Raw genomic sequence first — 21787 nt, forward strand, 5'->3', positions numbered from 1 at the left:
TTGTCAGTTCTGACAAAGAAAGAACCAATATTTTTATAGTCATACTTAAGCTATATCACATGGAAGCAGCTTACCTTAATGGTGATAACACACTTGCCACTCTGTATTTTACACGCAGCAGCAAATTCCTGGAACATAAGTATGCACAGTGAGTGTTATAGTCAAAAACATGGTGACACAAAACATTGTGTGGCAAAAACATAATATAGGGTGAGTAATTCCTCTGGAATTAAACCAAAAAAAAAACATTCAAAAACCACAGAGAAATAACTTGATGCTTTAGTCCCACTGACACATTTGGCACGAATGTAAGGAGTTCTGGCAAAGGACAAACCCATCCTTACTTTGTGATCACGTCATGAAATTTTTGAATTGATACAGAAAAGTAAAGTATAGTATAGTAATTTGAATGTATTTTTTGTTGGTTCTGTTTTGTCGTGAGCTTGTCTTTTATGTGATACAGAACAGGAATTAACTGCAAAGCAGAGTTAAGTGAGTCAGGGCTGTTTAATTTGAACTGATTTTATTACTTCATTTTCAATTTGTTCCTGCACAATAATAAATGAAATAAAAGTGAAAAATGTTATGTTATTGTTTTTTATGCCTTCACAAAGGAATAAAAATATTTGTGCTGCATTGCGCATAATTTATATAAGATGAGATAAGTACTTTAACTTTTTACTTTTCTAAGCTAATCATGCAATAAACTAATCAGAAATTAAAAGCAGGTGCGGCACCAGCGCAAGCAGTGGTAGCATGACGAGGAAGAGAAGGAAACAAGGATGTTCTGATACCAGCCCGAGTCTCTTGCAAAACGCATTTTCATCCAGTGAGTCATAAATCAACATTATTACTCCCTTACTCGAATTGAGAATTGTAACACCGGTACCTCACTTTCTTCACTTCGGATCCACATACACTAATATCAGGCATGCCCTTGTCCATAATTTCTGGGTGTTAACTGGGTATCACGGACACTTACCCTCCCTGCGCCTCAACTTTGAGACTTTGACTTTGAGATTCACTGACAAACAGGGTGAAATAATGTGTGAAAAGAGGAACGTAGCGTTGATCCTCAGCACAATTTATAATGAGAGCTACTAAGCAGGGTTAGTGTTATGGTTAAATTAGCTAACGTTAGCTACCATCCAGCCTAAAATGCCACAGTTGCCCTTGAACTGTCAAAATAATTTCTCTTCAAATAGCAAACTGTTACTAGCTGACATGACTCTACATTAATGTTAGCTAGCTAACAATATACCAATCACCAACACAAAGACTTATTTATCATTTAACTAATTTTAAACTTACTTCACTTTATTGTGCGGAGTTTTCCACCTTGAGTTTCTGGTCGGTCGGTCAGTCCCCTGATTTAATTACTGCCTGTTGTCGTCAACCCGGTATGCTACATTCAGAGGGCCCCGGAAATGGGAACGCTACAATTTATGAATATAACACAAGGCAGCTAGAAGATCAAACAACAAATACTGTCAGTCTAAAGACCCTGCTCAGTATTTTAAAATACGCAAATTTACTATAATAAAAAAGAGAAAACGGTATCTCTATGAAAAAAAAAAGAAAAGAAGTAAAGAAGTTTAATATTAAGGATTTTCAGATTCAAAAGTAGGACTTCATAGTTCCTACTTGGGTTTCTTGTCCCAAGAAGAAATTTGTCTTCCCCTGCCTTTTCTGTCTCTTTGTCATGACAAAAATTGCATTTTAATTATTTTCGGCGCGATGTCATAAGAAAATTACCAAAAAGCTATCAATGTCAATTTTTTTTTTATCATTCATCAAAACAGGGTTGGGCAACAAAATGAGACTTCATCCATGCTACATCCACATACAACAAATATAAACAGATATGATCTGATGAGTATTTTCTCAAATGTCTGACATTTCATATGATATGATTATTCATTCATTTTCTGTAACCGCTTATTCTGGATCGGGTTGCGGGGGCTGGAGCCTATCCCAGCTGACATTGGGTGAGAGGCGGGGTACACCATAGACAACATAGAGACAGACACACTCACACCTACAGAAAATTTAGAGTCACCAATTAACCTAGCATGCATGTCTTTGGACTGCGGGAGGAAGCCGAAGAACCCGGAGAGAACCCACGCAGACACGGGGAGAACATGCAAACTCCACACAGAAAGGCCCAAATCATTTCAGCATTTAGTGTGAAGGCCTGTCCTTAAATTCTGTCATGATATAACACTTTACAAATACCAATCTGAAGCAGAGGGCCATCAGAAAGTACTTTCACTGTTATTTCTGAATGGTATCATTGTGGGACAGGTGAATTGGCAGTTGCAGGAACTATTAAATATAAAGCCAATATCTCAAAAAAAGTGAGAACTTTTAATTGAATATTAACAGAGATATTTATGCTGAATGAGTGCAATGACTGCAAGCAGGGGTAAACTTCTGACGAAGCTCTGTCACAAATGATCTCTTTAGATGTTGTTATGTTATTGAATTATTGATTTTTTGACCACTTTAGGGGAAAGGAAAACAGGCTTTACAGCTTTAACAGAACATTGGCCTATCACCACTTTAAAGTTGTAAGTGAAGCTGTAAGTGGTGAACATGAACAAACAGTTGCCCATTTACAGAGTGTGGTGTCTGGAGTTCTACTTTATATGATTTGCTCTGTTAAGGTGACAAAGGTCTTTAGCTCAAATCTCAAGGGAGTGTTAAGAATGTGGTACCTCTGGGTTTTGGGAGGTCTTCTTCATGTTTTGACATACCTTAGACAACAGTCCCCTTAATGTATACCATATGTGTGAGGTTGTTTGTGGAACAAAGGACACCCAAATGTATATAAGCCACGTTACATGTTTTGTGGGCAGAGAGATTCATATTGGCTTCGAGTCCTCTCACAGACAAACCATGGTGCCTGGTCGATGCTGAACTTTTTTGTAATAAACTTTTTATTATATAATGAAGTCGGTGTCAGCGGATGTTTCCTTCATCATCCACACATCAGCAATGTTGAGAAACAACAAGAAAAGTGGCGTCACGAACAGGATCAGTTGTGGTCCCCTGCAGTTGCCGACAGCTTCAGCGCACCTACTCCCGTGCCAAGTCGACAAATAAGGTGAGCATTTCCTCACAAATCAGCACGCTGGTTTGTTCGTTGAGGCAGTTGTGCTTTTGCTGATGGGTCACACTGTAAAGAATCTTTGGTGCTGGCATGCCCTGATGTGTTGATGTTTGGAGTGACTTCCGTCTAAATTGGGGTTTTTGTGTTATGAGAGATGCATAAAAAGGGGAGAGTACTAAAGAGGAGAAAACATTTAAGAGGAATAAGGGGAAAAGGAAATAGAGAAAAGAAATATAAAAGAGAAATGAAGAAAAGGAAATAGAGACAAGAAATAAAAGATGAGAAATAGAGATAAAAGAGAGAGAAAAGGTACTGAATTGAAATTGAATCCAAAAGTGTAGAATAGCAGAACTAGTAACGTTTAAGTAAGCTAAATAACCATACGAGATTAATGAAGTCAGGGCCCACAACTTCTTAACGGTAAGACATGTGTAAATTAGACACTGCGTGAAAGTTGGCTTTAAGAAGTAGTCGAATTTGTGTGAAGGAAAGATAAAAACAAAAAGGAAGAGAAAATAACCCTGGGCCCAGGGAAATTGGCAAAATAAAGAAAAGAGAAGAAGAGATGAACTAAAGAGATGAAAAATAGAGAAGATAAAGACAAAAGAGGAAAAGAGATAATGAAAACAGAGAAGATAAGTGAAATATAGAAGAGATAAAAGAGAAACAGAAGATAAAGTTTGAGAAAAGAAGATTAAGAGGGGCTGAATGAACCCAGAAGTAAAAAGTGTGCATGCATTGTGAAGAGACTTGTTAAGAGACAAATTGTTTTTGAGAAGCTTGTTCAAAGTGACAAGTTAAAGAGAAAAATTAAAAGTGAGAGTTAAATTAGGAATAAGTCAACTTTAAATTTTAGGATCCAGCGCTGTTTGTGTCTTTGAGGATGATGTTAGTTGGTTTTGTGTTTTTGTCTGTTTGATGGCCGGTCTGTGTTTGTCTCTGTGTCTGGGGGTGTGTGTGTGTGGTGTTTTAGCTGTGTGTAGAAGTTTGTGGGATATTTTTGTCTATGTGTGATTGATACATATAAAATAGCTTTCATATTAAATAGGCATATAGATGCTGTGATTGATTAAAGGAGACTTGGTAACTTATAAGGAGAGACATTTTTGTCTCTTTAGTGTTAAGAATCATATGAGCCTCGGCTGGGTGGAGAGATCAGTGAGGACATTTTGTTTACACAAGCATGAACAAATATTTAAATGGAAAATATAAAAAGGGAAAGAAAATCTTTTGATGAAGTTTATTAACATTGGAAAATTAAGTTTTGATTTGGTGGATTGATTGGCTGATTGATTGGTGTGTTTCTTGTCTTTTGTGATTTTGTGCCTTATTACATGGGGTTGGTTTAGCTCTGAGGCATGCACGTTAGTTGAGTTAGATGTTCACTCTTTGAGGGTCAGTGCATACTGGAAGTTCTTGCTAATTTTAAGAGGAGCAGGAGGTGGAGTTTTCTGTTGAGAGCCGATGAGTTTGCTTGTCGGACAAGAGGAGCGGTGAGGGTGTCCCCCTCCCCTCTTTTCTTGTAAGGTAGAGAGTTGGAGAGATATGGTAGATGATTATAATTTAGTTTAATAAGTAGCTTAATAATTTTAAAGATATTTGAGTTAGTTTATAGTAGATAAAACTAAAAGATATTTAAACGTAGAATTAATATTAGGAGTTATAGCCTGTGGAGAGCAATATGATTAATTATGATTGATTTGTGTCTGTTACTAATTGCAGCTTAAGAAAAAGAGAGGGAGAAAGGGAAATGAGAGAAACTTTTGGGGTAAAATACCCATTGTGGTAGAATAAATTGACTTTAATGTTGATAGATAATGTGTGCAAATTACACAGGAATTGTCTACTGTAGTGTTTATAAGGCTTTAGAGCATTCATGAGACACTGAACTCTTGTTTTGTTTTCTTTTTGCTTTATTTAACCATGGCGTATGAGAACGGAGGAAAAACTGAGAAGATGGGATGCATCTGAAGTTGGATCCCCTAGAGGGCAGATAATCAAGTCGGTGTCAGCGGATGTTTCCTTCATCATCCACACATCAGCAATGTTGAGAAACAACAAGAGAAACTTAGGCATTCATTTGAATTCAGATTTGTGTCCACCTGAAAAAGATCAATATTCACTTTATTTCTCTTCAGGTCTGCACCAGATTTTCTGCTGTTTGGTGCTGGGTAGGTACTGTACAGTGAATTTATCAGCCTTTTCACTGAAGACTGAACAGCTGCCTGCTGTTGCTGGAACCTCGGTTGATGATGTTGAGAGTGAGATCTGAATTTGCCATCTAGAAAATCAGAACAAATGGTTAAAAGAAGGTTAAAACGTGTTGGTGATGATTCTTTGTGATAATTGACTAATATGGATGAATGCACTTTTAACAAACAAGAAATTGTTGTGTAAGCAGCATTTTTTTTAAAGAGTGATAAAAAAAATGCTGGGCACACAAGCTGCATAAAGTAGACTGTCTTCATAGAGGATTTTGGACACTACTTGAATAATGCTGCAACTACCTTGCTCACCAAAATGACCCTGTGTGTAAATAAGACAGCTCTGGAAATTTGGATTTGTTTGGAGAAGATATTTTTTCATTTTTCTACTTACTTGGAAATAGCCTATTTCCCCCAGCTTCCCAGGTAGGGATATATTTGACACATTTTACTGAAATTGCCCTCATCTCCGAGTCTTTTAGAAATCAATTTTCAGACACTTGAATCTTCTTTATTAAAACTTCTTCCAACAGCACAGCACAGCAGACAGAGCTGTGTTGGTAGACAGAAATAATAGAACTGGAGATCAATGATCCTTATTGATTATTACAGCTCTTAATATCAAACACAAACTTCATTATAACTTAACCAAACAATAGTTACAGAGTAAATGGTAGTCATCTACTGTTTAATACAAATTTTAATACAGCTATCAAGGTAACTGCTGCCTGCCTTTTATTCCACCAAAATCCTTTTTTTTTTTGTCTAGCAAAGTTTTGGCTGAACTGAAGTCCCAGATCTAATCATCACTGTACGCCACTGATACAAGTTTTTATACTAAGAATTTTTCTGATCTCTCTTCTTCCTCCCTTCAACTTGTTATATGCTTTGTTGAGCTCAGTGCTTCCATCCACTTCTCAAGATTGTTTTGGCTATAATAGTTCATCTTTGCTCTGGACAGTTCTATAAGCACATACTCTATTAAAAAGCAATAGTTAAGCCAAAAATGAAAATTCACTCAATATCTACTCACCCCTGTGCTGATGTGAGGATGGGTGAGGATCTCCAGTTTGCAAAACACTCCCGGGTTTCAGCAGAAAACAGCCTTGCAGCCAAATCCAGTACAATTGAAGTGAAAATTTTAAAATGTAAAAATAAGAACAAAAACCACAAGATGTCTTTATACTGCTTTGTGTGGTGTAATCCAAGTGTGACACTCAGCTAAAAATTACACACAGGCAAACTTCAATGACGAAGCAAACAGTCAGTGTGGGTCAAAATGCCGTAACAGGCTATTTTATTACAGTGGAGGGTCGCTAACATCAAATTTAAAAAGGTTAAAAGGTCAAATATCTCACTGCAGGTGGTGTGGGCACACCGGTCAGCAGGCTGGTGCACTTGCAGTATACTACATGTGAACAAAACAAAGATATATTTAAATGCCAAAACTAGAAAACAAAGTAAACCCTCTTTACCCCAACAGAAACGCACCCAAACTAATACCAGTGCCACAGCAAACCTTAAAGGATAACACCACAAATCGACAGGTGAACTCCCACTGCACCAGCTGCTCCTGTGACCGAAGGCCAACACCAGCTGCAGCAATGCAACAGAAAAGCAGAGCTATAAGTTAGCCATGTACTCCAACTGCTAAAAAACAAAATCCAAATATAATAGTAGGCCGTAAACGGCAACCAGCACTTTTCCCTGTAAATTTAACAAAGCACATGTTAAATCTCAGGCTACAGACATGCAAACAATGCTTGATATAAGGAGGCATTCTCATACCTTGCCCCTGGCACTACTGTAGGATTGTTAGGACCCTTTACAAAGAAAGAATAAATTATTGGCAGACCCACATGTTTACAGTTTCTATATTTACATGCTATGTACAAATAAAATACCTCAGGGTGCATTTTGCACCCCTACATTACCCTTAAAAACAAATAATCTCAGAACAGGATTTGTTTGGCTTACCAGAGGAGCATGTGCACCAGAGTGATTTCAGGAGCATGAGTGAGGCTTACACACCTGTGCTTCATGGCCTCTTAACAACTGCAGTGCTCTCCTCCTGATTGGCCAATTGTGCCTGACTCTCTCTATTCCCCCTGCTACAATCTACCCCTGGGATTTGACTCAACGTCCCGTCGATGGATCCTTCAAAGCCAGGGCCTGTAGAAAGTCACACATGGAGCATCTACACGGACGTGTTGAGAGTGGTACGTGGCCGATCTGGGAAGGTGATGTAAGTTACGGTGCTGGCCAGCTGTGGTCCGTTGAGAGCATCTCAGTCCTTCATTCTCTGTATTCAGAGTCCCACCATCCGGTGGTCCCATCTCCATGTCTTGTGGGAGCAACGGAGGCAGATTTCCAACTCCTGCTGTATTGGTTCGAGGCACCTGTTCCACAAATTCCAACACAAAGGGGATGTCAGAAACAGAGTCATCAACCTTATTTGCTAAGTCAATGGGCAGACCTGGATCAGGGATTGTATACACATCATTTGGTATACCTGGAGCTGGGCGTATTTCGGTCCTGTGAATTTGTTTAGGACGGCCTTTACCATCTGCTGTTGCTATGGTGTAAATTGATCCCCCATGTTGGGGACCACGTACCACTTTGTACAGCACTGAGGACCAGTGGTCCTGTATTTTGTGGCATCCCTTGTGGCTATGGTCACAGCAGAGCACTAATTGTCCTGGCTGCAAAATATCCTCTGTTACCTTCGCATTATGGTTTTTAGCCCGCCGATCAGCAGCAGTTTGAAGCCTTTGTCTTGTTTCCTGGTAAACAGAGCTCAAAGCATTACAAACTGGTGGTCCATTCATCAGGCGTCGTTGGCTCTTGTAGCTTTGCGCCCCCCAACAGGCAGTCGCGGCTCCTGTCCAAACATAAGCACATATGGGGAGTTTCCTGTCGATTGATGTTTAGTTGTATTATAGGCAAACACCACTTGTGCTATATGTTCAGTCCATCTGTTTTTCTGATGTTGTGGTAATGTGCGGAGTAGGTCATGCAATGTCCTGTTAAATCGCTCGCACTGACCATTACCTTGGGGTCTGTATGGGGTTGTTCTGGTCTTAACTATGTTGTACATGCTACAGAGCTGCTGTATTACTTTGGCTTCAAAACAACGACCTTGGTCTGAGTGCAATTGGCAGGGCACTCCAAATATATAAAACCAATTAGTAATCAAGGCCTGAGCCACAGTGGTTGCAGTTTGGTCTCTAGTTGGAATGGCTTGTGTATATTTGGAGAAAACATCTGTCATTATGAGCACATTTTCTCGCCCATCAGATGAGGGTTCTAGGACAGTAAAATCTATGGCCAAAATATCATTGGGTTTTGTTGCCATTAAGTGACCCATAAAACTTCTGGGTCGAAGGTGCCCAGCTTTAGACACAATGCAATGTTCACACTCCTTACAGTATGTTTCTATAATCTTGTCCATACCTGGCCAGTAACATCTTCTCCTTATCAGATCAGTGGTTCGCTCCACACCTTGGTGGCCATGGTTGTCATGGAGACTGTGGAGGACTTCCCTTTGCAACTTTTGTGGTAGCAACAGCTGATACCAAGGTGGTCCTCCCTCTGGCGGGTTTATCCGGCGGTACAGGATACCCTCTTTTTCCACTATTTTATCCCATTGTTTCAGCAGCTTCAAAACCAGGGGGGATGCCGTTGTTCTTTCCTCCCTATTTGGTCGCTGTTGTCTGCCCCAGAATCTATGGAACTCCTTGATTACAGGGTCCTCTGCCTGCAAGACAGAGAGGTTGATGTCGGCTGCCCAAGAAGACGCCATCACCGCTTGAGAAATACAATTTTGGGAGGTTAGCGGATGTTTTTGCACAGCACATTGAAGAACTTTGGGTACACTTGTTGTGGGTGCAAGGGCCACTATTTGCTCTGCAGTTGCATTTTGTCTTGACAAAGCATCTGCATTTCCATTTGCCCGGCCTGGTTTGTATCTAATGTCTAAATCAAAATTTGCAAGCTCGGAGACCCACCTCTGCTCAGTTGCTTCCAATTTGGCTGTTTGTAGGTGGCTGAGGGGATTGTTATCAGTATACACAGTACATTTTTGGCCCAGCAAATATTCTCGGAATTTTTCTGTGACAGCCCACTTCAGGGCTAGAAATTCCAATTTCATGGAACTATAATTTTGCATGTTTCTTTCAGTTTTTCTTAGGCCTCTGCTAGCAAATGCAATAGGGCGAATTTTGCCCTCACACTCCTGTGATAATACCGCTCCCAAACCATTATGACTAGCATCTACCTCTAAAATGAATGGCTTGTGGAAGTCTGCATAAGCCAGTATTGGTGCTGTAGTGAGTTTGGTTTTGAGTGTCTGAAATGCTGTGTCACATACCTCTGTCCAGTGATCTTTGATGGACATTTTCTTTGTTTTCTTTTCTTTGTGTTTAGAAAACTCTGCCGCCAAGGAGTTCAAAGGTGCAGCAATTTGTGAGAACCCAGGAACAAAACGCCTGTAATAACTGGCAAAACCCAGGAATGATTTCAGTTCCTGGACATTTTCCGGGCATTTCCACTTTGCTACGGCATCAATCTTGTCGGGGTCTGTGGCCACCCCACCTGCAGACACCACATGGCCCAGGTATTTCACTTGTTGCTGGAAAAAGCAGCACTTGCTCAGCTTGATCTTCAGGTTCTCCTTCTGCAGGCGTTTCAGGACCATCCCTTACCTCTGCAAATGCTGTTCAACAGATGTTGAGAAAATTATCACATCATCCAAGTACAAGAGCAAGGATTGGAAACTTTGATCACCAAATATTCTTTCCATTAATCTTTGAAATGTGCTTGGGGCATTGCACAGGCCAAAAGCCATCTGATTAAATTCAAACAGGCCAAAAGGTGTACAAAATGCTGTTTTGTGTTTGTCAGCCTCTGCAACGGGAACCTGATTGTAGCCACTCGCTAAATCTAAGGTGGAAAACCATTTGGCTCCTGAGAGGGCATCTAGGGACTCCTCTATTCTGGGTAACGGGTAGGCATCCTTCCGTGTTTTAGCATTCAACTGCCTATAGTCAACACACATCCTTAAAGAGCCATCTTTTTTTTGTACAAGGACAAGTGGAGCAGCATAGGGGCTACAGCTTTCCCGAATAATTTGTGTCTCAAGGAGTTGTCTAATGTGAGCTTTGACAATCTCAAACTGGGAGGGAGGGATATGCCGATAGCGTTGTTTAGTAGGAGCGTCATCTAACAGCAGGATATGATGTTCAATAAGTGATGTGCAGCCTAGATCAGTGTCTCCCTTTGAGAAGACATCTCCATATTTCATTAACAGTTCTTTTGCAACAGCTTGATCTGTGGGTGTCAATTTGGACAGATCTACCGACTCAAAATCAAGGCCAGGTACTTCTCCAGCTGTAGCTTGGGAACATGTCACTATTACTTTACCCTGAGAGTTGACTTTTTCACTGAACATTATTGATGACGTATTAGTGTCAACTACATCAACAGAGTGCAACAAACCCAACGTAACTCATGGCTGAAGGTAAACTACTTCCCTGCTTACATTGGAAACGGGGACATAGGCCAAACCATGTTCAAGAGCCACTAATGCAGTAGAAACCAGAAGGCCTGCAGGAAGGTGGTTTGTGCTGCTATCTGGTTCTAACAAGAGTGTTTGCAAGTGATGTTTGTTGTTACCTTTTGGGCCTGTAGCTGGAACCATAACTGTGGTGCCTGCAGGAATCTGGAGTGGGCCATTAGCTTGCACCCGTAGTTGACCAGCATTGCCATCAATGTTCTCAGTTTCAATTAATTGACACAATTGTAGTGCTTCCCTCCAGCCTGGTGCTGCCTGTGTGACCTGGGGAACAGAGAACAAGGCAGAGCCATACTCCCCATAGAGATCAGTATACAGGCGGAGTATGACATTCATCCCCAGCAGCCCAGGAACCTGTTCCTTTTGTTTGCAGAGTGCTGTGGAACTGGGTGGATCCCTGACAATTAACACCCCACAGACTGGCAAGGTCCTTCCAAGGACTGTTACATCCAGTTCAACATATCCCAGATATGGAATAGACAGTCCATTGGCTGCAGACAGATTAAGCCATTTGCAGTTGTTTAATTTGTGTTTGTCAGAGTCAAAATTTGCTGAAAAGAAACTTTCCGTTATGGTTGTAACATTTGAACCTGTGTCCAATAAGGATGGAACGCTGACTCCATTCACTTCCAGGTTCACTACAGAGCATTGGCCCACCAGCTGATTTAACACTTTAGGGGGCACAGAAGTTGAGTTGGAGCCAAAGTCAGCCCCTCCTGGTGTCTGGCTCAAAACAACAGGGGGCGCTAGTTTTCCGTCTGCTCAACCTGCACCATTTGAACTGCTGACTTCAATTTTGGCTGAATATCAGTGGGCATAAGTTGTCGACAGTAGCGGGCAATGTGGCCTGGTTTATTACAGCGAAGGCATTTCGTGTCTTTTGCCCACTTGACTTGATTTTGGTTAAAAGTCACTTGCAGTGATTGAAGTTGTTCACTTAAGGTTGTAATTTGTGTTTGTTGCTGCTTTAACAAGTCTGCAATTGCAAGGAGCTCAGGAGACAGATTGGCTTTATACACTGGCTGAGGGGTTCTCATGTCAACTCTGGTGGCATTACACCCATATGATTGGCAATTATTCCCTCCATCCAAATGTTCGCCCCATCTGATGGCCTCCTCCCGAATATCTATTAAAGATACTTCTGGTTGTCTTCTTACCACATCCTTCGGGTGACGCCGCAGCAGTCCATCTTTTACATGCTCCACAAATTGATCCCTCAGTACTGTCTCAGAGTTGGATACTGCATCTGGGTCACTGTCGAGAACAGAGTCCATTAAAGACATTAGAGCATGGGAAAACTGCCTCAGTGATTCGCCTTCCTGCTGCTTATGATCATAAAACCGTTGCTGCAATACCACGAATGGCTTCTTACCACTGTACAATGCCTTCAAGATACTGATAACTGTGTCAGGGTTGTCCCTTTCACTGGCCGGACGGTGCTTTATTTCACTTCGGGGTTCCCCTCCCAAATGATCGAAGAGGAAGATGGCTTTTTCCTTATCTGAGAGGTGTCTGCCCTCCAGACAAGCTTCAACTTCCTCAATCCAGTCCTCAAGACCCACACTGTCAGGTGAGTCTTGATAACCATAAAATTTGGGACACCTCCTCTCCCGGGGAATATACACAGTTCTGTCAACCCTGAGGGGTGCAGCAGGGGGGTTGGAAACAGACAATTTTAGCTGCTCATTTTCAACCTGAAGAGCTCTCAATTGCTCACGTAAGGCTCCCAATTGTTCTTCAATTTCACTCATTTTAATAGTATGCCAAACAAACCCTTTAAAAATCGGAATAAAAGCAAATTTAGTAAAAAAAACAATACTGAAGCTATAGGCTTCTTCCTGATGCCGTGACTTGACCGCAGACTGGGAGCCGTAGGTCTCTCCAATCTTCTGTGCCAATTGCCGTTTACTAACCTGAATTTGGAAAAAATGTATATATAACCATACACCACACACTGACTGCTTCAGATCCTGCCAACAACGCCAAATGTGACACTCAGCTAAAAATTACACACAGGCAAACTTCAATGACGAAGCAAACAGTCAGTGTGGGTCAAAATGCCGTAACAGGCTATTTTATTACAGTGGAGGGTCGCTAACATCAAATTTAAAAAGGTTAAAAGGTCAAATATCTCACTGCAGGTGGTGTGGGCACACCGGTCAGCAGGCTGGTGCACTTGCAGTATACTACATGTGAACAAAACAAAGATATATTTAAATGCCAAAACTAGAAAACAAAGTAAACCCTCTTTACCCCAACAGAAACGCACCCAAACTAATACCAGTGCCACAGCAAACCTTAAAGGATAACACAGTTTCTATATTTACATGCTATGTACAAATAAAATACCTCAGGGTGCATTTTGCACCCCTACATTACCCTTAAAAACAAATAATCTCAGAACAGGATTTGTTTGGCTTACCAGAGGAGCATGTGCACCAGAGTGATTTCAGGAGCATGAGTGAGGCTTAAACACCTGTGCTTCATGGCCTCTTAACAACTGCAGTGCTCTCCTCCTGATTGGCCCATTGTACCTGACTCCAGTGCTCTCCTCCTGATTGGCCAATTGTGCCTGACTCTCTCTATTCCCCCTGCTATAATCGTGTCCGTAAGATGCAACATTAAAATTTGACCCAAAAAGACACCCTTTACACAATGTTTTTAGCCTAAATCTCAGCTGTAACCTCTCACAACAGAGCTACATGCACACGCCTGAAGTGGGTACATAAGCTCTCGCCTAAGCTGCACGACACAAGATATATGAGATCTCGCAATACCTTCACATCTCTGTTTACATGCTACCTGGAAGTGACTCAGACAACAGAGAGAGATCTGCTCAGAAATAGTGACTTGTTATGCATTCAGTTGACTTCACAAACTTTCAACAAAGAACAAAATGTACAAGGCCTTCGACATAGAGGAGGAACATCATTTTGTTGCTGCAGCCATGGACTACAGAGCGAGAGCAACAGAAACCTTGTAGTGTAGTGTACAAAATCCTTTCCAGATGGAGAAAGGCCCGACTTATGTTTCAGGTGTACATGTGGCTCTGGTCTGAGAGGCTACAGTTGACATTTAGGGTAAAAACATGGCGTAAATGGCATCTTTTTGGGTCAGATTTTAATGTTGCAGTTTATAGACACTTGGATTACACAACACAAGTAGTATGGAGACATTTTTTGTGTTTTGTTGTGTTTTATTTTATTTATTTATTTTTTTAATTTCAAAACTGGTCACTGGATTTGGCTGTTTTCCACTGAAACCCCAGGAGTGTTTTGTGAACTGGAGATCTTCACTCATCCTCACATCAGCAAAGGGTCAATAGATATTGAATGAAATTTCATTTTTGGGTGAACTATCACTTTAAAGAATGGTACAACTGATGGATTGATTATTTATTAGAAAATAACTATCTTACAGCAACCAACATTTTAGCAGCCATGGCTGCCAAAGATAACAACCGCTTCTGAGTTAAGGGTCAGATGAATGATCATTCCTTAATATTAGAGATGGCAAACAATAAAAATTTATTTGTGTCATATTGGACAATTTTTGAGACACCCTTTCCCAGAATGTTTTGACTTCAAGACACTCCCAGACCATACGCATAAATGTATCTACCAAATTAACATTACATGACGTGCAATTCATCATACACAGATACTTTCATCAAATGTCTTTTCTTTGGTGCCTCGATGAACAGGTGCTATGGAAAAAAATACACACACACACAAAAAAAAAGAAATGCTGGCTTTTTTGACTGGTTGACCTTTTTTTTTTTTTTTTATCAATTCCATGAGTGGATGAATGGAACACTGTAAACCTGAATAAGTTAGCAGTACTCTAGTACTTGCCTAACTAATAAACTCAAATGCTTGGACTTATCAGGGCTTAAAAAATTGGAGTTTGTGTTACATGTAGTCTTTGATTACAGTGAAATAAAATGATTGATTATGCAGCTCTGAATTTTCGTTCACCTTACTCACTGCAAGAGCTGAATAATGTTCAGTATGAAAACTAGGTGTGTCACAGTAAAATGCAGAAAAAGCAACAACAACAACATCAAAAACCCCAAATCAATAAAGTTTAGTTTCTTTTCATTTACTTTGAGCAGAGAGTAGTGCAATTTACTGGGAGGTGCTCAGACCGAGGATACACTGGTGTATCCCTTAATTGGGCAGTTTTGGCAATTTTCATCCTGCGTCATCAAGACCCACAAAGGGAGATCAAAGTCCAGTGACTGACAGAAGTTTCTGCAGCACTTGCACCTGCATGTTGTGAATAATGACACAAGCAAGTGGAAAGTGTGATGTGTGTATTACTGTGCAGATGACCATAATGCAAGCCAATAAATAGCCTAAGTAAACAAATAACACTGATCAGTTGCCTATATTAATTAGAAGATGGAAAAAGGAATATTAAATGATGATTAAAATCAGCATCAGAAAGAATACTACCAATAATCAGCCATTTCAATTTACAGATCTAACTGAATGCTGTCAGGTATCGAAATCTTTCTTAGATTTGTTTCTGTGAACATTCGTACCAGTCAGTTTGACCGCTGATACAGCTGTTATCAGCTCGTCATCAGTAACTGACGCCGCTTCAGACTAATGCCAAAAAAGGAACCAAGGATTTTTCATCTCACAGCTCTGTCTCCTCCGTCCTCACATCTCTGTCATGACCTCGCTGGGTGGAGCAAAGATGTGAGGAGAGGGAGCAAGTGGAGGAGATGAATTTACAGAATGAAAAGCATCCAATGTCCTTGTTTTGCTGCACCGTCTTCTTTGGCTGTTCTTTGTTTTAAATGGCAGTTGGCAAACAGCATTTTGGTGATTTAATGCCACCCGCTGGATTGGAGTGTTACTTCACTTGCCAGAATGACAATAGTGTGACTGAGTCGGTCAGAAAACAGATGTATTTGTTGTATTCATCATGCACATGCTGTGTACCGAACTGTGACGCCAGTACCACGATTTTGATGATGATCAGGAGTCAGACGAGTCCCAGTTTTCAAGGAGCAGTAAGTAATTCTGGAGGAAGACATTTGATTGTTAAGTCTCATTCCTTGGTCATCAAATACGGATACTTTGGGTTGATGGCTTGAGCTGAAACAAGAAGCCCAAGAAACCAAGACAACTCCACACCTTCACACTCCAGTGACTCCAACATGCAGAATCAACTTTCTGTGAAACAGCTCAGGGACCTCTGGCCCACTCTTCATATGCAGTCTGAGGTAATATGGTTAATCTCTCTCACCTGTTTTTCCTTTGTCAGTAATGTATGTCACATTATGCATACTTTTAATCTAATTCAATTAATCTTGAAATCATTGGTTTTACTGTGAATTTATTTATTTTGACTTTATAGATTTCTTTGCAATGAGATATGGAGTTTATGTAGTGACTTTTATGTTGCAATCATTACTAATACTGCTTTACAAACATTTAGCCATAATAAGAAAATGCTGTTCTAATCCTGTTCTGATTTTATTATTCTTTTTTAAATAAAACAATAATTTATCTTAGTGATTCACAAACCTAGAACTTAATGTACTTCTTCTTTTCTGAAATGTAGCTGTATGTATGCAGCGTTCTAATGGTCACAAGAACCTGTCCTTGAACACCGAGTTTGATTGCCACACCCCTCAACTGATGATCTTATTCAGACAAAGGGCTTCCAAAACTAGACAAAAACAAGATTTCAGGTGCTATGGCTGATATATTCAAGTGCACGACCAGCAGGTGATTATGCATATCACAGGTTAAATTTTTGGAATGTTTAATTTGATGGTTCAAATGAACTTTAATTCCACAATTGCTCCACTGCATAGTCCCCGTTTTTGCATGTCCATGCTCTTTCTCTGATTGCACAAGATAAATCAGCACAAGACGTGTGGACTTATTTTCTGATGCTGTAGTGGCCAGTTGGTTGGAATGGTTTGGCATTGGGCTTGATGAATAAATTTGTCACAGAATTTACACTATTTTTATCCTCTTAGGAACTTCATGACATCAAACACAAGGTGTACTGCTGTTCTCCTTGGCCTTCCTGTGTATCATGTGGTAAGTTTCAGTTAAGAAAAACCAGGCCCATTCTTTATTAATTCATTCATATTTTCATTTCTTTCTTTTTTTTTTATAATTCAGGTTTTTATTTGAGTTTTTACTTGGTACATGACAATCGTACAGTGCTCTTTAACATTAAAGAACAGGGCTCTTATACATAAACATAAATGAAAGTATCAATGATATTACAAGGTGTGGAAGTTCCTAGAAAGAAAAACAAACAAAAAATAAATAAAATAAAATAAATATCAGAGGGAAGGAAATCAGCTGTCGTCCTACTGACTGACAGTAAAAGTAATGTAGGACCAAAATGGTTCCCATTCTGGCGCTGTGGTACCATCTCTATTATTCAACTTATAAAGCATACATTCATATGAAGCAGTCTTTATCATCATATTTACCCATTCTTTAAACGGTAAGGCTTTCAGAGTTTTCCAGTGTTTAAAGGGGACCTATTATACTCAATTTCGGGCCTTTGTATTTGATTTTGGACTCCTACAGAGCAGCTACACACGATCGCCCGCACAGAAAGCTTTGTAGATCGTCAGGACGCTGTGCCTCTCGCTGCATCTCTTCCTTGTATTTTCTGCATCCCGTGAAAACGGTCTGTGTACTTTACTCCGCCCCCCGGCCCTCCTCCATTTACGCCTCCCGCCGAGCCCACTCCGCTGTGATTGGTCACACTCCCGAGGACTTCCGAAGGGCTGACAAGCGCTGCTGAGCTCGGCTACCGGCTAACCCAGCTTCGTATTGGCCCGTGTTGACAAAACAGTCCCCTGTGAAGTGCCATAGACAGACAAACACAGAGGTATTTTTCCATTGCTGGCCGGGAAAAAGAAACTCTATCCACTTCTGCCTGGTGCTCGCCTCTTTAGGAAAGCTAAACAAAGTTAACTTTCCCTCACACCCGAACAATCATTTTTGGAAGCCACTGCTCAACGTACTAACACTGAAATCATTGTAGACAGCAGGGGGCTGTGCTACGAAGGAAGCTCAACACAGCCAGGCTTTCTCTGCACGACAAAGCCTAAAACTGCAATCAGAGATAACGGGTATCATGATGGTGGTTATCAACTCACTTTGTTAATCCAGGCTTTCGTCTTCAGACTCTGTGCGCGTTCATATAAAAGGGGCGTTTGTTGCGTCATTTGACTCTTCTTCCACATGAAATGAAGCGATCGCGAGCCTTACTTAAGTCAAAATCATCAAGTTGTTATAATTATGAGCTGTGGAAAATATACAAAATACATTACGGCAAAAGCAACATTGTTGTTATATACGATGTCAATTTAAAGTGTTAATATGATCTGGAGCAAACGGGAAAAATGACTCTGCATCACCAAACGGAGGTTACCATCATGACAACGCGATGCAGACAGTTTGTGCTGCTGTTACATTTTTACATTATATGGATTCGTTCGGTGATATTACGAGCATACAGCTCAGTAATTTTTCAATGTTAACGTCCTCCCTCAGTTTAAAAGCTAAGGACAAAAATTTGTTAAAGAATAGCGCGTTTTACAGACGATTTAATTTGAAACTCTGAACATAACCTGCTTGCGACCAGGTTATGAGTTTAGTAGTTACCATGGTTACCAGGTTAAAAGAGAGCCACATTCGTCACACTGAAAATCCTGTGTTTAGACGCAACATAGCTCACTAACACATTAATCTCACTTAATAGTTCACCACTCAGAGCAGCGATATAATTTACGAAGCAGAGCGGGGGAGCGGGCAGGCCTAGAGCACATGCTGGGCAATGACCATTGTTGTGCCGTACAAGGATTACCAACAAAGGCCCACACTTTCTTTGTTCACTTTTGGGGCCTGCATGTAACCATAAAAGCCTGAGACCACATGTGGCTCCCAAGAGAACAAAGGACAGAGTCAACCCCCTCTTTTTGGATGACTCAGCAGAGTCAAACCCCTGCAGAACCCCCGCTGACCAGCAGGGGTCCCCAGGGAACCCACAGCTCCCATTGGGTGAAATCCGCCATGGCCAATGACGTCATGCACCCCTATAATAACGCGAAGCGCACCCGAAGGCAGCACTTCCGACTGTGACCCCATAGTCAATGGAAGTGACCAGTAACTGCTCCTAAAGTTAGAAACTCGCCCCCCCGTGGCGACGCTTTAGCAAGAGTTACTACTGCAGTACACCATTAGACGCGTTAGGCCTACGGATTTCCCTCGCTGGTCCAGCTGATCTCCTCTCCTCTCCTCCACTCTGTGCGCCGAGGAACACAGAGCCGCCCGGTACGAGACCACGGAACTGACCCTCTCGACCGGATGCCCGCGGATGCGAAGCCTGGCAGATAACTAGGACTGCCCGCTTCGAGAAGAAGGATAAGTACACCTTCTTTCCCTGAGTGATTCCCTGCTACGAGCCGGAATCAGCTCACCTCGCTAGAGACCTGCCCCTCGCTGAGGAACGCAGAGCCGCCCGGTATGAGACCACGGACTGACCCTCTCGACCGGATGCCCGCGGATGTGAAGCCTGGCAGATAACCAGAACTGCCCGCTTCAAGAAGAAGGACCAGGACTCCTTCTTTCCGAGTGATTCCCCGCTACGAGCCGGAATCGACTCGCCTCGCCGAGGACCCGTTAGCCGCTGGAAGCGGCTAACCCCGTTACCTCTGCCGCAACCAGGACGCACGAGGAACAACAACACATCACTCCACCTTCTGCAAAGTAAGAGGCTTTAGCTCTGAGCAGATATCAGATAGTGTGTGCTTTCCTTTATATCAGCTGTAAGGACTTGTGAATACGGACCGCCACGTCCGGCTATATGCTGCAATTTTTAATGTGTAAAGACATTGTCTGTGTTACTGTGTCTCTTCTCCTTCCGCTCATTTGTGTCTGCTTGTGATACAGAGTGATCCGACCTCATCGGACCGCTATTGTGTCGCCTCGCACTCGGGATTGGTCAGTACTTCGGCTGTGTTGGTTCAATGTCCAGATTCACGCCGCTCACCAGCTGAGCCGAGCGCGTCTCTGCGTAACACAGACGGGTTACTGCGCCTCAATACCGCCTGCGTGACGACACCCTTGAGTGCTCTCTTTTCTCTCTCTTTCTTTCCTACTAACTTACACTTGGAGCGGAGTAACTTGAATCTCCCTCGCTACCTTCTCTCCTCCTTTATTGTGAGTCACGTGAGTTCTTGGCGAGCCGCCATTACGGGTGTAGTCAGTGGCCCTCGCGCGACGTAGTCCGCAGCGTCACCGCCGCCATCTTGCCACGTCTTACCCCCGCTCGGGCTCAACCCCCCTCCTCTCTCTCTCTCACACACACACTCACACACACACACACACTGTCTTCCACACTCTCACACACACACATACACACACACACACACACACACACACACACACACACACACCTTTCTTGATGCTTGTTTGTGTAACATGTTATAGTTAATAGGGTTTACACAGCAACGTTGATGTTAATTGTACATTAATGTCATCAGTGTGAATAAATCCTGTTATGCTATAAAGAGAAGTTGTCCTGGTTTTTCGTACATATTGTGATAAAAGCTGGTTGACAAACTCGGTGCTCGAGCTCTTGAGACTGAACTTACGCCCGATCATTGGTCCGGGTTTTCCCGGTGGTGCCCCGTTATAAGCTAATTAGAATATTATGCTTACGTAATAATTAATTAATTATTAATTAATTAATCAATTTTCTTTTAATAATCCATAATTAATATTATTAATTATGAATTATAACCAATGATCTTATGTAGCTCCTTCCCTGCACAACACCATATAAGTAAGTCTGGCACGCATTGACGTCAATGTTACTACACTATTAAAAAAAGACAGTAAAACACAGCGTGCAGAGCCATCCAAAACAGCTTGCGGGGCTCGCTTCCAAATGCATGAACCTCATTATCCAACATTGTGACAACATTTATAGGTCAGAAAAGAGGAAAAAGCATAATAGGTCCCCTTTAAGAATAATCCTAGCTGCCACTGAGACCCCAACCATGATAACAGAGAATTTTCCTTTTGATATATTATCTATCTGTCCTTTGTCACCCAGTAAACACAGTGTAGGACAAAGTGGCACAGGTCTTTCTAACCAATCACTTAGAATACGTACGACAACCATCCAGAAGTGCTTGATAATTGGACATTCGCACAAACAATGTATCAGAGTACCGTTATCATTTTGACACTTCCACGACAATGAGTTGTTCATGAGGCCTAATCTATTCAGTCTCACAGGAGTCCAATAATATCTTTGTACAACCTTATATTGTGTACATTTGCCTTTACATTCCCTTAAAAATTTCCCACATTGTGAGATTATTTCCCTCCATTCCTCATTCCCAAGAACAACCCCAAAGTCATTTTCCCATAAAACCTTCAAATTGTTTAGATCAGTACTGAGTGTACAGTTCATTCTTCTGTAAAATATCGAGGCTCTGTAATGGTGTGATGGCAAAACCAAATACTCTAAAATATGGTTGTCTTCAGTTTGCCAGTCTAGTGACATAACACAGTGCCTTGTCTGAACATATTTCCAAAAATGTTCCTTTCCATATTTACTCAAAACATCAATATATGACATAAACACTTTACCATCATACAAATTATCCAGCGTACATATTCCATGGTTGTGCCAACTCTTCCAGTAGACCGGTGTTTTACCAATACAGATTGCAGGATTTTGCCACAAAGACGAATATGGCTGTTTAGAATGAGATAATTTAATCATTTTGTGTATCTTCATCCAAACTTCCTTGGAATGCAACATAATAGGGTTAGAGATTCTACCTGAATTTTGAGAGAGGAGCTCTATGGGTGTAAAGGGAAAGGATAAAGATTT

General features: G+C 41.3%; 1 long non-coding RNA gene across 1 annotated transcript; it reads right to left on the bottom strand.

Moving 5' to 3' along the window:
- Positions 1–6564: 6564 nt before the first annotated feature.
- LOC146306363 (uncharacterized) lies at positions 6565–8036 on the bottom strand. The gene is made up of 3 exons (XR_014769007.1): positions 7294–8036; positions 7105–7139; positions 6565–7023 (listed from the first exon to the last, which is right to left on the bottom strand). It is a non-coding gene; the product is annotated as an uncharacterized LOC146306363 (long non-coding RNA).
- Positions 8037–21787: the final 13751 nt, after the last annotated feature.

Source organism: Lutjanus erythropterus, chromosome 22 (genome assembly GCF_056507025.1).
Source record: "Lutjanus erythropterus isolate fLutEry1 chromosome 22, fLutEry1.hap2, whole genome shotgun sequence".
Classification (NCBI taxonomy): domain Eukaryota; kingdom Metazoa; phylum Chordata; class Actinopteri; order Lutjaniformes; family Lutjanidae; genus Lutjanus; species Lutjanus erythropterus.